Genomic DNA, 15,961 nt, shown 5'->3' with positions numbered 1-15,961 from the left:
GTGACCGCTGTATTGTGGGTAAACATGCACTCAGCAGCAAGGTCAGTCTCAATTGACACGCTCAGTGGCACTTTCCTCAATGTTCATTTAGAAGACCTTGAGATACATAAATCCCTTTGACTTAGTTTAGGACTGCTTTCATTTTATTTTCCTTATAGTTATCAATTAGAGAGTCAATCGGCAGCATACAGTGAAATGCCACATTCAGACAACTCTGTAACGCTAGTTGGAAAACATTTGGAAAATGTTATTGGTCTAACATATTAAATAGATTTACAGGGCTTATTCTGTGATTAAAAGCCCTGTACAAAACCTACAAACATGAAAACACTTGGCTTTGTCTCTCAGCTAAACAGTCCAAATGTAGTCATGACACTTTCATAATAGTGATATGGCATATTGGCATTTAGTGTGTTTGCAATATCAAATTAGAGATGTTATTTGGATCATCCTGTCTGAAGTGTTTCTGCACTTTAATGATATCATCATGATTCAGAAAGCATTGTCTCAATTAACACCTCCCGTCTTCATGCATAAAGTTTCAAATCAACACAGCCAAAGCAACATGATAGTAACTTTGCAGAGTCATTTTGAATTCATTGTCAGACTCCCAACAGTGTCAAGGCAATTAAAATCTTCTTCTCACTGAGAAGTCTATAGTTTTGCTTATAATTTCTTGCCGGTTCATGAAAGAAATTTGATTGCTCTTCAGATGAAAGGGAGCTGACATGACTTGACGCTGCCTAATCATCTGATGAAAGCGAGAAGTGCCCTCTCTTTGAGGACAGAAGAGACTCCAGCAGTCATTTTACAGATGCAAGTCTTATTTGAGTTGGTAAATTCAATGACTTCGGCTTGGCGCCAAATGCATCTGTTTATGTTTGACATTTCTGATGTTTCATGGATAGAATGAATCCCGGCAAGCAATTTTGTGTTTAAAAGATGTCTAGCCATCCAAACACAGCCCTGACGTCTAGGCTAAAACAAGGAAAAATGTGGGCTGTCAGTGAAAATGTAATAGTCATCTAAACCATAGCCCAAAAAATAGACTAGTCATCATTTAGATAACATGTCAAAGAAATGAATCCAAACACCTTGTAATCACTGTTGACTTTGCTTACATGGTGGAATATAATACATCTCGCAAGTTATTTTGGCAAAAACGACATGTAACCAAATTCAAGGTTATTTTGGCTAGAAGAGGGTTACTCAACCGGACTATATCGAGTCTATAGTTAACCGAAACGATGAAATGACAGCTATTGCTTGCTGGGTTGCTTTACAAAGTATCTCATTCATTCGCTGAATGTTTTGGCTTTTTATCTTAATTCTCATAATGAAATCAGACATCTCAAATGCTCTCTTAATTTTCATATTCTTTGAGCAGTTGAGCTTAGAAACAGTTAGATTACCACAAAGATATAAAGCTTTATATTCAGTACAAGGCATTAATTCTTCCTCTATCATTGTAGACACTGTAGCAAATTAGCTTAAAATAAATAATAATAATTAATCAACTTGTTATAATTAATTATGAATATTTGGATCAGTTAATAGAATTAACTTAATGTAGTCAAATTAATATTACAGTCAATTTACCTGTTTGGCCCGTGAACACTAAGGGCCCTATCTTGCACCCAGCGCAATTGACTTTGTACACCGACGCATGTATCATTCCTATTTTGCACCCGCGCACAGCGGACTTTTCCCTCCACAGACGCACGTCGATTAACTAAGAAATACACTTGCGCTCCCCGGGGCGGTTCAGCGCAAAGAGGAGGCGTGTTCCGGCGCAAACGTTCCCTCATGCTATTTTGCAGGTTTAGAAAACAATTCCGCCACTGACCGAAAAAAAATAGTTTAAAGTCAGTGGCGCGTTGCGCATGTTATTCACATGCTATTTTAAGGGCCATGCTTGGCCATGAACAATGTAGAGTGTGCACAACACGCATACACTTTGATTCTCTCATCTACACAGAAGCAGCGGTTTTCATTTTTGCAAATCATACATTATTACGATAGATAGATAGATAGATAGATAGATAGATAGATAGATAGATAGATAGATAGATAGATAGATAGATAGATAGATAGATAGATAGATAGATAGATAGATAGATAGATAGATAGATAGATAGATAGATAGATAGACAGTTTATTATAAAAGCATACATCTAGCTTACACATTTACCCAAATTATCATACAACACCTGTTTAACCAAAGTTAATTTGGGTGTGTTTCTCCATCCCCAACTTCCCTGACGAGAACGTCGGTCTCCTCGGCTGTGAACTGCTCCTCGCGTGTGCCTGGCAAATCCGCCGTTGTAATAGGAATCCGCCATAGAACAAGCGCGCCTGCTCTTAACCGTATGCAAGTCTGAGACATTAATCCAAAAGAGTTTAAAAGAGAGAATGAATACATGAAAACCCCATAAAAGAAAATCATGGGAGGGGAAATATGGATTATCTCTGCAACTCCCTTTTGGGTCGTAAAAGTCTCATCATTCTTAATGTGTCCTGTAACAGGACACCTTAGCTTCATTTGGGATGTTAGTTGCTGTTTTAGGGGGAAGTTTCATAGACCTTTGTTGGGAGAGTGAGTTTGCTGGATTATTCATTAAATATAATGAATAATGTGTGTGTCTGATTTGTCCATAAGCTACAACACTAAGGTTTCCTTTTGAAATTAGCTGTTCCAAAACCTTGTGAGCTGCCTTGCTAGTAACTGCCTATAGATATCATCCTAATAATCATGTAACCTAATTTGGTATCCTCTAATGGTAGCAACTCCACAAGCAAGTCACACAAATCTTACAGCCTTCACATCAATTATGATGCCTTCCCATGCTGCCTCAGTTCTTACTCCATGTCAGGTATGAAAGCGAGGCTGAGAGGGATAGAATTACCATGTTTTCAAGGGTATACACTGTAAAAAGCTGTATAAAGCTCCTAGATCACTTATAATTTTCCACGGCTCATATTGTTTGGGTTTTTTTTGTTTACTGAAATTTCTTGGAAAGATATTTTTGCAGTCTTTCATCAGCAGACCAACCCAAAAAACATTAAATAACAGTATAACCTATTGAAGAGATGCATGTCTATTCACAGCCTCGCTTTCAATCATAAAAGATGGCACTGCTGTGAATTAGGTTTATAGTTTTTTTTTTGGAACAAAGCACTTGGTCACCTAATACAGCAAGGACAAAGAAAAACAATAAAAAGTGTTCTTTTCCACAATAAGGTGTGACATTTTCAATGTAATCCACTAAGATTCAAATACTGCATCGCCCCATCTTCAGTTTATTAAGTTTGACATTTAAATCTATAGCCTAGGTAGGCTATGTTTTCTCTGAATCCAGCTTCGCGTCACATATTCTGTCCAATTTAATGCACTCTAGAATCTGAAGCGTTCCGCCCCCTTTGCTATTTACCACCTGGCCAAGGCGACCCTGGCTGTATCTGACTGTAGCCTACGTTCGGCAGTAAAACACATGCTGCTCGTGCTCATCAGTTCCATCAGTTAACTGTCGAGATATTATTTCGAGTCGGAGTGACTGTCAGGCACGTCCGAAAGCGAGTAGGCTAACTTCAGAAAACTAGATCAGCGCTGATTCTGTTTTGAACGATTCAGTTCGATTTGGTGAACTGGTTCGACCGGTTCACAAAAAAATAACCGGTTCAATAGAACGATTTGTTCACGGACATCACTACCGTTGTCACTAAACTTGTCACGTCACGGCCCAATGGGTTGGAGATGTGTGTTCGGTTGCTCAAACGCTTGAGTTTTATTCCGTTTTCAGAATGAAATGGCTAGAATTTATTCACACCTCAAACGTTACTATTGAATCCAACGTATCAGCGCTCGGATTCGTTTCCATGGTGCTGTCAAGTACGACTCGTAAGGCTTGTTCGACTTGAACCGGCGCTGCACAGACCGATCGGTGAATGACATCAAAGTACCGCAAGAGCGAATAGAAAGTAGCCTACTCCTTATGCTTTTGTATTGCTCTCGCGGTACTTTGATGTCATAAACCGATCGGTCAGCGCCGGTTCAAGTCGAACAAGCCTGTAGTCTGTGAGGTAAACTAAACGCTATTGGTTATTTGAAAAGGCGGAGGAGCCATTCAATATGTCCTGCCTTAGCGTTCTGTTTCAGTAGAAATTACGTCAACGCATCATACAAAGCTAGGCTACATGTTAGGGCTAGGCACTTCAGTGGGCCTTTAAAGCTACACTGTAACTTTTTAAGTTGATTCTTCTTTCTTAGCAAAAAACACTTTGTTCTATCAAAAGTATATGTGCTCATTCATGTGTAATTACTTCCACCAACTAATAAAGTATTCTCATAAGCGTAAAATCTGCCTTTTATAATAGATACGAGTCGCTTGAATGGTGGCAGCCATGTTGCGCCTCCATCTTGAAAATACATTCGCCAAAGAGGGACATACCTGGAAATTCAAGCTTCGCCTTTCGCGTTTTACACTCAGTGACACCGTGATCCGTGACGAATGCGAGGGGGAGATTACTCGCGACTGCCGGCAGATATGAAATAATACGGCCACCGTAGGAGTTAAAACGCCCTCGGAATCGAAAGGAACAGAAACTAATAGTCACTGGGTAGTCATATTGTCAGGATACAGGCACGGAGACAGAGGTAAGTGAATCCAAACACAGCTTTATTCAAGTTGACAAGAGTGCAAGGTGAGTATTCAGTGAGTTCAAGTGCAGATTCAATGACGATCACTTCTCTTTCAGATGCAGTCGATAGCAAGCAAGCAAGCTCGGAGGAAACACGGGAATCTCGAGAGGAAGCAGGATCACAGGTAACAGGGAACAGAACAGGATTTCTGGAGACAGCAGAACAATGATACAGAGGTTAGTGTTTCACAGGTGAGTATACATTACTTCTTGGACTCTTGATGCATCAGCGACTCAGGAGACAATGGATCATGGTCTGTTCCTGTTGGAAGCTTGACAATGAACTGGGGCTATGGTGAGTGTTTTATAGTGCTTGATGACGAGGTTGCTGATGGTGAACAGGTGCAGGTGATTAGTAATCTGGAGAGAGTGAATTCAGGTGTGCCAAAGAGGATCCTGGGTAATGTAGTGCAGAGACAGACGGTGAACGTGACACATATACAATTTCAACGCTAGATAGGGGAAAATATCACACAGTGTAGCTTTAAGGTTGGATCAATTACAGTTTGACCACCTATAGCCTGGAAATTTACTGTTGCATATTTACAGTCGTTTACAGTTAAAATTACAATATGAACACACTTGAAATAAGAATATTTTGCAATCATCTGGAGATCGGCATCTGCCAGTGTTGTAATTCAGAAACAGTGTATAGCTGACATTAATAAATTCAGTCTGGTTGTCTTGAGTTAATGTGGAATCGGTAAAGCAGACGCTCCAGAAGACCTGTGAGGAGGGGTAGGCTATACTTTCATAAACCGTAACCATTCCCTGATGGAATCGGAACATTTTTATTGAGCTGTTTAATTTACTCAAAAGAAACTTTATTTGAGCAGAGGGCCCTTGAGGCTTTATGTTCGTTTTATCTTCCCAGATCATGCTCAAATATCAGAGAGCTTTTAGCTGAAAATATGCTGCATAATAGAACTTCCTCCCAGCAGCAGCAGGATTTCAGCAACTATTCTGGAAGTCTGCTGTATAAATAACCTCTGGCCTTTCTCATTTATGTATTTTCCTTCAAAAGTTGCACAGTTCCTTCGACTGATTTTAAAGTTGCAGGAGATGCATGAGTTTGAGCTTACTTTGCATGAGCTTACTTTGCATGAGTTGCGTTAATTATATGAAAGAAATTTACATTAGTGGCTTAAGAGAAAATGCCACAGAATATTATTTAGGCTTTGATGAATTAATTCACTCACGTTGTGCACCTGCCGTTTGATGTGTAATACTGTACTGACTTTATAAAGAATAAAGTGGAAGCATTCACATACTGGTAGCATATTGAGACAATGAGTCACTATTACATTTCATAACTACTGAACAGCAAAATCCACATGATGCCTTAAAATGGACAAATCTGCATTTTATTCACACCAAATTTGTCCATTTTAATCCACATGATGCCTTAAAATGGACAAATTTGGTGTGAAAAAAATGCAAATTTAATGGATATGCTGTAATATATGAAAATATGTTTTCAAATATTTGACATTATTTTTCTATATTTTTTCTAGGCGGATCATCAAGACTATTGGTCCTCCTAGTCCTAAGTGTCAATCGTTCTGGTGATATGTTTACGTAAGGCCGTCGTACGTGCTTGTGCACACGATTCACACGATGGCGTGCGCTCAAAACACAGGTTGGGCTTCCCACTGATGCCTCAGTCGCGAAGTTTCTACTTGACAGGTAAAGTTTGGCATGCTATTTGGAGAAATCCATTTAAAATCACTGCTAGTAAAAGTTAATGTAAGCTATGATTAGCTCGTGCACACGTTTAATAGGCGTTCCCTCTCGGGAGCAGGTAGAGTGTTGCGCATGTGCATTTTTTCAAAAAGTGGAGAGGGCGGTTCTTTTCTAAAATTCGGGAAATTCCTCCGCTATACCTTTAAGTATACACTCATGCTGTTTTTATCAATTTGCATATGAAGATAGGATGGTGTTTTATGCATAGCTTAATTTGAGATTGACCCGCCTGTCATTACATTCTCCCCAGGTTCAAAGAGATGCCAACATCAATATCATTCTTTCTTCCGGATGTAAGGCAAATGTTCAAGTGAGTTTGGTATTTGTGATGTTTCATGCAGTCCACTGTTCAGAAATTATGCAAGAGTGTTTAATATTCTTCAAGATCTTGTCTGTACAGTTAACAAGACATTACGCAGGGATCAAAGATTGTGCCAATTCACAGTCCCGCTCTTGATTTCAATTTATTTCAGTCCTTTATTTCAAGTGTTTCTATAGAATTTGCTTTGATTATGTTTTTCTAATTAAGAAAGTTTTTGAAAAGGGGGGTAGAAACTGTAAATGTGGTTCATAAATTTGTATAAATAATGTAAATTCACTATCTTTTAAAGATTTTTGTTATCATTGGAGAAAAATTCAGTCTGTTTTGACACTATACCCCAGTAAACACCAAAACACAATACAATAGTGTTTACTGGTGTCTGTTGGGTCGGTGCTTATGTGACCCAGCCAACAAAGGACAGTTCAATGGGTCAGTGTAGACCACTGAAGACATTTTAAACAGCACCTGATTACTTTAAATGCTTGTCACATTACAAGAAAAAAAAATGTTGTTTTAAAAAATAAAAAACTTAAAATTCAGATCACACTGCCTCTGTCTTACTGAACACATTTTGGCTTTAGTGATACTGCTGCATAATGTTCTATCTGTGCATCGTCTGGCGTGAGCAGTGCATATAAAAGCAACATAAAATCAAATAATCACATGAAAGAACCTGGACAAATGCAGTGCAGTATTTAAAAAAAAAATATTATTTCATGTATTTGTCTGGGCTGGGTTTAAATTCGTAATGATGATTCTGGTTGGAAAAGAAAGCTTGTTAAAAATGAAAGACAACAATAAAAATGACTATTGAGAGTCTTATAGAGAATTTTGGAGCAGGTCTTGTTAGGGAACATCTTCCCTACTGTTATTTACATCCAGGTGAGCTGCAGGTTCAGGATGGTGAATAAACCACTGCCTTTGATCTGTAGGGAAGAATACATAATCCATTCTGGACAAAAAGACAAAGAAGTCAAAAAACAAATGTGTCTGAAATAGGTTAGAATGAAGAAAAGAAACAAAATCCATGTAACTTAGAGACACACAACCCCCCCACACATCCATAATGAAAAGAAAGATCCTACCTTTTCCGTCAACAGGATAATTAGTATTTGCACCTACAGAGCTGAGATCAAAGCATTTGTGAGGATGCTGGAGAGAATGTTCATTTGCTGGTGAGGTTTTTTTTTTTTTTTTTTTTTTTTTTTTTTTTGCAATAATGCGTGATAGATGTGGGTTGTTGGGTCAGTGAGTGCTTAGTGGCCCATGGTGACCACAGCACATGGCTTTCTTCTACTTGCTCTATGTGATTTTATATCTATCTTTGCCCATCCTTGGGCACTGAGTGGGCTTTCAATGTGTGTGTGGTTCAGGTATAGGCCTGACAAAATGTCCCTACAAAGATGGTAACCCTCACAAAAATAAAAAAGAAGTTTATTCAAGTGTGCTATTAGTATACTTCTTTTAAACTAAAAATAAGAAAGTATTTTCAGTCTACTTTTTATACTTCTCAGAAATATAGGCCTTAAAATCGCACTTAAAGTAGGTTAGTTCACCCAAAAATTACAATTTCTGTCATTGATTACTCACCTTCATGTAAATCCAAACCCATGAGACCTTTGTTCATCTTCGGAACACAAATTAAGATATTTTTGTTAAAATCAGAGAGCTTTCTGACCCCCCTATAGACCGCAATGTCATAACCACTTTCAAGGCCCAGAAAGATAGTAAAGACATTGATAAAATAGTCCATGTGCAGTGGTTCAACCGTAATGTTATGAAACGACGAGAATGCTTTTTGTGAGCAAAAAACTAACAAAAACAACAACTTTATTTAACAATTTTTTTCTCTTCCATGTCAGTCTCTGACGCTGTTAACCTTGTAAACACAGTGCAGCGCTTCCTGGTTCTACGTCAAAACGGCAGCTCAGTATTGGCCGGCTCATGCGTCAGCATCACACGCATTCGCTTCAGAAGGCCTTTATTAACCCCCTGGAGCCATATGGATTACTTTTATGATGGATGGATGTGCTTTTTTGGGCTTCTAAATCTCAGGTACTATTCACTCCCATTATAAAGCTTGGAAGAGCCAGGATATTTTTTTAAATAACTCATATTGTGTTTGGATGAAAGAAGAAAGTCATATACACCTAGGATGGCTTGAAGGTGAGTAAATTATGGGATCTTTTTTTTTTTTTGGAAGAAAACTTACTGTCGAATTTGAACCATTGAATTTGTGGAAGCGAATTTGCAAAGCAAAATAAAATGGACCGAAAATTGCCTGTTGAATATTATAGGTTGTATTTTTAAACAGTTTGAATATTTTGGAAGTGAAATATGAAAGGTGAATATGGATTATTGAATTTTTAATAATGAAAATGTGTTTGAAGTGTTTTTAATTGAAATATTCACAGCTTAAATATTCAACCATGTTGAATTTCAGCCCATAAAAATACAAGCCCTAAAAATACAATGCATTAAAATGCAAGCAATGCAATGGCTATTTTTTTTCAAGTAGTGCAATTCAACAGGCTTTTTGTTTCAAAAACATTTGACATTATTTTACTTCCATACGTAAGCTAGATTTATGCCTATTTTTTCACATCTTCATGGACACAACAATGATTTCCCTCGTGTGTTAATATTTTTCCTTGTAATAATGTATGGTTTTCTAAAAATGAGAACTGCGTCTGTGTGTAGATGAGATAAGCAAAGTGCATGCGCGTCATTGATTATGGCCAAGCATACGCCCTTAAAATAGCATATTTAACATGCGCAACGCACCACTGACTTTAGACTAGGTGGAATTGTTTTCTAAACCTGCAAAATAGCACCAGGGAACATTTGCGCCGGAACTCTTTTTGTGCTGAACCGCCCCCGGGAGCGCAAGTTCATTTCCTAATTTACCGACGTGCGTCTGTGGAGGGAAAGTCCGCTGTGCGCGCGGGTGCAAAATAGGAATGATATACGTCGGTTTACAAAGTCAATTGCGCTGGGTGCAAGATAGGGCACTATGCCTCAAGGCAAACAACCATGTAATCTCATATATTTCAGCATACAACATTTACACACTGAGAAAAATAAATGGTGTAAGTTTAAGATAACAGACTATTGACATTTAAACTAAAGAGGGGCAATAAATTTCTACGTCTTCATACAGGCCAACTGTGACATGTAAGAAATCTCACTCAGATGCCAATTGCTCCTCCTCACGCTGTGTCAGCATGATATCTGAGCCAATTAAGAATAATGAGCAACACCTATCTCACATTGCACCACATGATGCCTGTGTTCGTTAAATACAACACAATGCAATATTAGCACAACACTCTTTCCTCAAAAAATTGAAATGCTACTTTATTCGAGCAGTCAATGTTTGGACATAGCAGATGTCTTCTTGTTGTTTTTTTCTAATATTAAATTGTGCTTGATCCCTTGTTGCTCCACAAGTTCTGTTCACCTTCCATTGTACAGTTCACCAGCAAAAAATGTGAATCAGATTTTGGTATTACTATATAAGTTAGTTGTAGTTATACAAGTTATAAATTGACTACGTGAATTTCAGACCAAAGAGAACATTCAGTCCCAGTGCTTTCAGCAAACAAGTCATCTCAAAATAACCAAATTAAAGCAACAATGAATCTCACCCTGGATGAAGTAAGTATAGCTTGATGTGAATTGTGAATGCTTGCAAAGTGTCAGTGTGACAAAGTTCCCATGTGAATATGAGGGCTATAAAGGCTTTTATGAGAAGCAAACTAAATACATCCCCATCTGTTCCGATACAAAGTCAACTCTGCAGCTGACATCCTTGTAATTAAGTGATAGTGTGACGGATGTGTTTGAAAATGCACTCTGATGGTTCACTACACAAAACATATTCCCCTTGTTCCCTGTGCTTAGCAATTTTCAGAATGAATGACCCTGCTAGTGATTACTGTCCTTTGACAAGTCAAACATAAACAGATCTATAAAAAACAACTAAATTGTATGCATGTATATAACAATTGCTTGTGATTTGCAAATTACTTCTAATGAATCAGAATAGATTATTATTTTTATCATATTAAACAAGCCACATGTAACTCAATTATTTTTATTATTTACAAGTTATTTGTGAAGTTATCAAAGAACTGGTAAATATTAAATCTCTAAAATTGTTTTTCCAAACTTTTGTAATACTAGATCAATCAATTAAAATAATTATACCAAATATGGTGTAACCAGAAGGTTCAAAAACTGCATGTTTTTAATTAAAATAAGTAATATGGTATCTACATTTTGTACACTTCGATGTTTATCTATTTGAATTACATTCAATTATTGTAATATTTTAATAATTCAATATTTAAGTCATCTTTTGGCCCTCTTTGGATGGCCCAGACCACTGGTTGAGAAACATTGCTTTAAATCTCCCCTTTTTCTCAGGTTTCCGACTAAAAAATTACAATTACTAATTGTGAACGAACAGGATATTTAGTCTGTCTCTGAGACAAACAGCATTTCTGACTGTGTTCATTCTGTGCAGGATAACATTTAGCTGTTGCCATGACAATTTAAAGAGGCAGTAGTGCTGTAGACCTCAAAACTATTTATAACTGTGCATCTATATGAGCTCACAATATTTAACCTACAAGAAGAGCTAAAAATGATATGTATTTTAAATGCTTATTTATTTATTTATAAGACAGCATCATCACTTGATGGATCCTGATTAAATTATTTCTCATTTATCTTTTTTCAATATTAAATCATCCTTAAACACACTCAATTGGTTCACATCATTGCCTAAAAATAACAACAATTTCAAATAACCTTAACATCCACTGACTTTTTTTATTTAACCCTCCATTACCGTATTGATCACTTGTTATTGTAGAAGGGCAGTCACCTCTTGAAGGTCTATCTTTGCCCTTTATATAAAATGTGTAAGTCATGCTGACAATCCCATGTATAATTTTACACGCTAGAAGGAATGAAACATCATTCACTTTTAAGACCATGTCAAGATCAGTTCAAAAGACCTTGAGAATAATATAAAGAACCAGGTTTAAACCACACAATTTAGAGTCTGCCAAATGGACCAAATCTCTATTCACTGGGTCAAAGCATGGTCAATTACTCAAAGCCACCTGCTACAAGAGCAATCTTGAGTTCTGGTCAAGCTCTTCTCACCTCTCTGACATAAAGCAAATGGACTTCCAGCTGTCCCACGATTATGCTGTCCATTGGCTAGCGATGCACAATAACTTCTCATGTCGTCCTGTAGGTGGCAGTGTATCTTTTTTTTTAAATGATAAGGCTGCCTCCAAAATCGCATACTTCCCTATACTATATAGTAGGCAAAAACCAGTATGTGACGAAAGAAGTATGTCCGAATTCACGGTACCCGTAAATGAGTAGGCAGAAGTACCCGGATGACCTACTACGTCCAGAGAGATTCTGAAGTGTGCATGCGATGGACACTTTACTATCCCATGATGCCACGGGAGAGGATTTGAACTGATTCTGGTAGGTCATCTGATAATGACAGCATAGTGAATGTAGTACGTCCAGATTACATTCATACTACACACATTCATATAGAACATACTTTTTTAGTGGCAATGAAGTAATTAGTTATTCAAAATAAGTACCTAATCAAGAGAGTATGCGATTTAGGACACAGCCAAGTTTTAACATTTAAAGCAATGGTTCACCCAAAAATTTAAATTCGGTCATTTTTTTCATTTTCTTTTTACCTTCATGCCATTCCAAACCTTTATGACTATTTCTTCTGTGGAACACAAAAGGCGAATTTCCAGCAGTCTGTCTAATAGAGTGCTGCAGTGTATAAGTCAGCCTGGAAGTTAATATCACCATGGCTCCTTTGACAAAAAACCCAATATAATGTTCCACTGGCTTTTGGATTATTGCAGAAAATAAGCTCTGTGAAAAAGATTATGTAAGTAAAAAGATTACTTTTCTCCAACAAAAGACATTTTATTAATCAATAATCACAAATGAACACAACTTTTATGAATTTTGAAGCCTAAATACAATCGGCAGAAGTAACAAGCTAAACGAACACCACGGTCGCATGACTTAAACATTTTACCCAAAAGTTTGAGGAATAATTTGGAAAAGCGTGATCATGAACACAATGCGGTAATTGGACTAGTGAGTATGAGGTGACCTGTTCGGTGTAATGACATTTATGTTCCTGATAACCTCTGTAGTCGTAGACTGGGTAAACCCAGCCCGATCTGCCGGCGATTTGATTTCGCCCTGCAGCTCAGGCTGGAAACCTGTACATTCTTCTATCCTATCCTATTCTTCCTTTGTATTCCGTTACAAATTTGCGGGGACCAATCACAAACTGGCTTAGCCACCGGGAGTGCTTTTGGCGGGTTTAATCCAATCCAATTCCAAAGTACGTCACCTGGATTGTTGGTCTGATTGGTTGAAGGACTATCCAATTGCGTATAGTGTAATTTGAACTATGCCCATTGATCACACCTCTTGTGCAGTAGAAAATACAGAGCAGACTCTCTAGACTAATGCTCAATCTTAAAAGATTGAGCTTGGTCTGGTGATAGCCAGACTACTGTAGTCCCATTTAGCCACTTGTTAGCAAACGCCCTTTTCAACACTAGCAAAAGCTTTAAAAAAAAAAAAAAAATCACAAGGGGGTATTACTTGTCAGGATTTTGTTTTGTCTTTGTTTTCATTGTGTTAACTTTCTGTTTGCTAGTTTTCCATTGACCCAGTTTTCCCAAGTGTTTCATTGATTCATCTCATTCACCTGTTCCTTGTTAATTAACCCGTTAGCTCCTCTGTACTTAAGATCTCAGTTTCAGTCGGTTCCTTGTCCTGGATTGTTTTATGTCTATGTTGAAGTGGTTGTTCTATTCTGTGTCTTCAAGTTTATCTCCAGTGTGTTTCCATTTACAATTAAAAGACTATTTAATTTACTACATTGTCATGCACCTTCATTACAGCCACCCACCGTGACAGAATCCAGGACCCGACAAATACCTTATTCGGACAGGACTAGTTTTTTAAAGGACGTTTGAGTTACAATTATCACTCGACGTCTGTGACATTTCATGTACTGATTCAGGCAGGACTAACATCTCCGTGTTTATTACAGAGGTGAATGTTTTCTCTATATATGGGTGTTACAGAAGGTCATCTGCTGTGCTTGTGTGAATATGACGTATATGTCTTTTCATTTATTATTTGTTCATATAACATTTCTCTGAAAATAATTGCATGTGTGTCAACCAATCCAATTCAAGCATTCAACTGCTCCTTTGTATAGGCCTATTTAAGTCAATTTCACGAGTTCATAGAAGTGGCTGTTTATAATAAACCCACATAAGCAAGCAGAGAAATCTAGACAAGTATCTTACTCTTACCTGACACTAATATTAAAATGGGTAGTCTTTGCAGTTTCCACGATTTGACTCTAGTTATTAATTTTATAATGTTTTTTTTTTTTTTTTTCATCTGATAGCATCCATATTGAAACTAAATGAAAGCATGCTAAAGATTGGTGCACAAACAGTAGGTCAAAAACGCATGAGGAGAAGCGTTAGAATAATACAACATCAGCAATCACAGACATTCGCTTTCAGACAGGATTAGATTTCTCAGAGGACCGTTGAGTTTGCCAAAAAACAGTAGGTAATTTGCTCTGGAATTTTTACAGAGGTTGTGTGAGGAAAAACACAGAGTTGGCAGATTCAGGTGGGATTAAAATCGCAAAGTACATCTGTGAAACATGAATTTCTCTAACAACCCCCTGGAAAACAAGTCCTGTCTGAATAGGGCTAAAAACTCAAGCATGGATCTTACTGAGGCTAGAAAGAGGGCTGAGGACCATCTCCTGTACACCATCTGCCAGAACGGTCAGCCTCTAGAGCGGTATGTGGAGGACTTTTTGGAGTATTCCCATCTGGTGAGCTGGAGCAATTCTACGCTCAAGGCTTGCTTTCGGATGGGACTGGATGATTTATTTCAGTTTCTTGCTCCAGCTAAATGTTATCTACCCTTAGTTAATTATATTAACTACATCCTTGGGCAAAATGGTTCTGATTTCGTGATTAAGTTAAAGATGACACTACACACGCTCAATGCAGTCCCATCCTGACAGCATACAAATTAATAAATAATAAATTCCTGAGTCCGTTCCAGTGAGTGAAATCTCAGAGATGGTTTCAATGAAGGAAATCCCTGAGTCCGTTCCAGAAACTGAAAGTCCAGAGCCTGCTCCAGAGTCCGCTCTGGTTCACAACCCCATAGATCCTCCCAAGAAAATTTTGGAGGGCGCGCCCCTCTGGCTCCTTGAGCTACCGGCACCTCTCTGGCTCCTGTATCGCCGGTATCACCCTGGAGGCTTCCTAGCCTGCCGGAACAAACCTGGACACCTGCCTGTTACCTTCCATCACTCCAGGGTGCCCGTCCTTCCTCCCCAGTTTTACTCTTTTTGGCGTGGGAAAAAAACTATATTTTAAGTCTTCTGAAGCAACTGAATTGCTTAATTTAAGTAATTATTCACAAAAAAATCTAGTTCTTCTAAAAACTATTTTAATTGTTTTTTGAGTTTGTCTTGTCAATGAATCAGTTGATTCAGTTCACAAAAGCAGTCTGAGTGATTCTCACAAATCTGACTGATTCTCGAGTTCAACTTACTGTCTCACTGATGAAGATATCATATAGCTTTAAGAAGAGAATTTTTTTTTTGAGAAAAAAGGTGAGTGATCTCTTTACTCTTTCAGAAAGAGTGTTGTATCGGTTACCCATTTCATTCACTTTGAGACACGCCTTACATTTTCGTTTCCTGCTGCTTTAGTTCAGGGGAAATTCAGTCGAATGAGACATTCAACACAGGTCATTGCTACAGGTGGAACAAAAGTTTAAATGGGCCTTAGATCATATGATCTATCACAGGCTTTACATCTTGCAACAAAAAATACTTTTGAAAATATCAAAAACTCAGGCTTGAAATCAGTGCATACTGTTGTCTGGTTAAGTGATGTTCTGTTACATTTGACACAGCTCTGATAAATATCATGGAAAAACTTCTGCCTCACAAGGCCTCACCAACTAAGGTGCTGGATTCCTGTCCTTCTCCAATCACTGACATCAAGCCAAGAAGAGCTATTTATGGCTGTGTTGAAACACGAGGTCTGCCCGTGCTGGTCACACCAGCCA

The 15,961-nt window shown here is 37.9% G+C and overlaps 1 protein-coding gene across 1 annotated transcript in view; it reads left to right on the top strand.

The window, feature by feature from the left end:
• The first annotated feature begins 6,297 nt into the window (after window positions 1–6,297).
• Window positions 6,298–15,961, top strand: part of mrps18c (mitochondrial ribosomal protein S18C) — a 39,448-nt gene continuing 29,784 nt past the window's right edge. The window contains exons 1-3 of the mRNA XM_079848057.1: window positions 6,298–6,384; window positions 6,692–6,751; window positions 8,661–8,818. The gene's annotated coding sequence lies outside the window, so the exon portion shown is untranslated. The remainder of the gene's footprint in view (window positions 6,385–6,691; window positions 6,752–8,660; window positions 8,819–15,961) is intronic.

The sequence above is a fragment of the Squalius cephalus genome, assembly GCF_949319135.1.
Source record: "Squalius cephalus genome assembly, chromosome: 17".
Classification (NCBI taxonomy): Eukaryota; Metazoa; Chordata; class Actinopteri; order Cypriniformes; family Leuciscidae; genus Squalius; species Squalius cephalus.
Note: the sequence above shows the minus strand (reverse complement) of the source record. Positions and strands in the feature narration are given on the sequence as shown.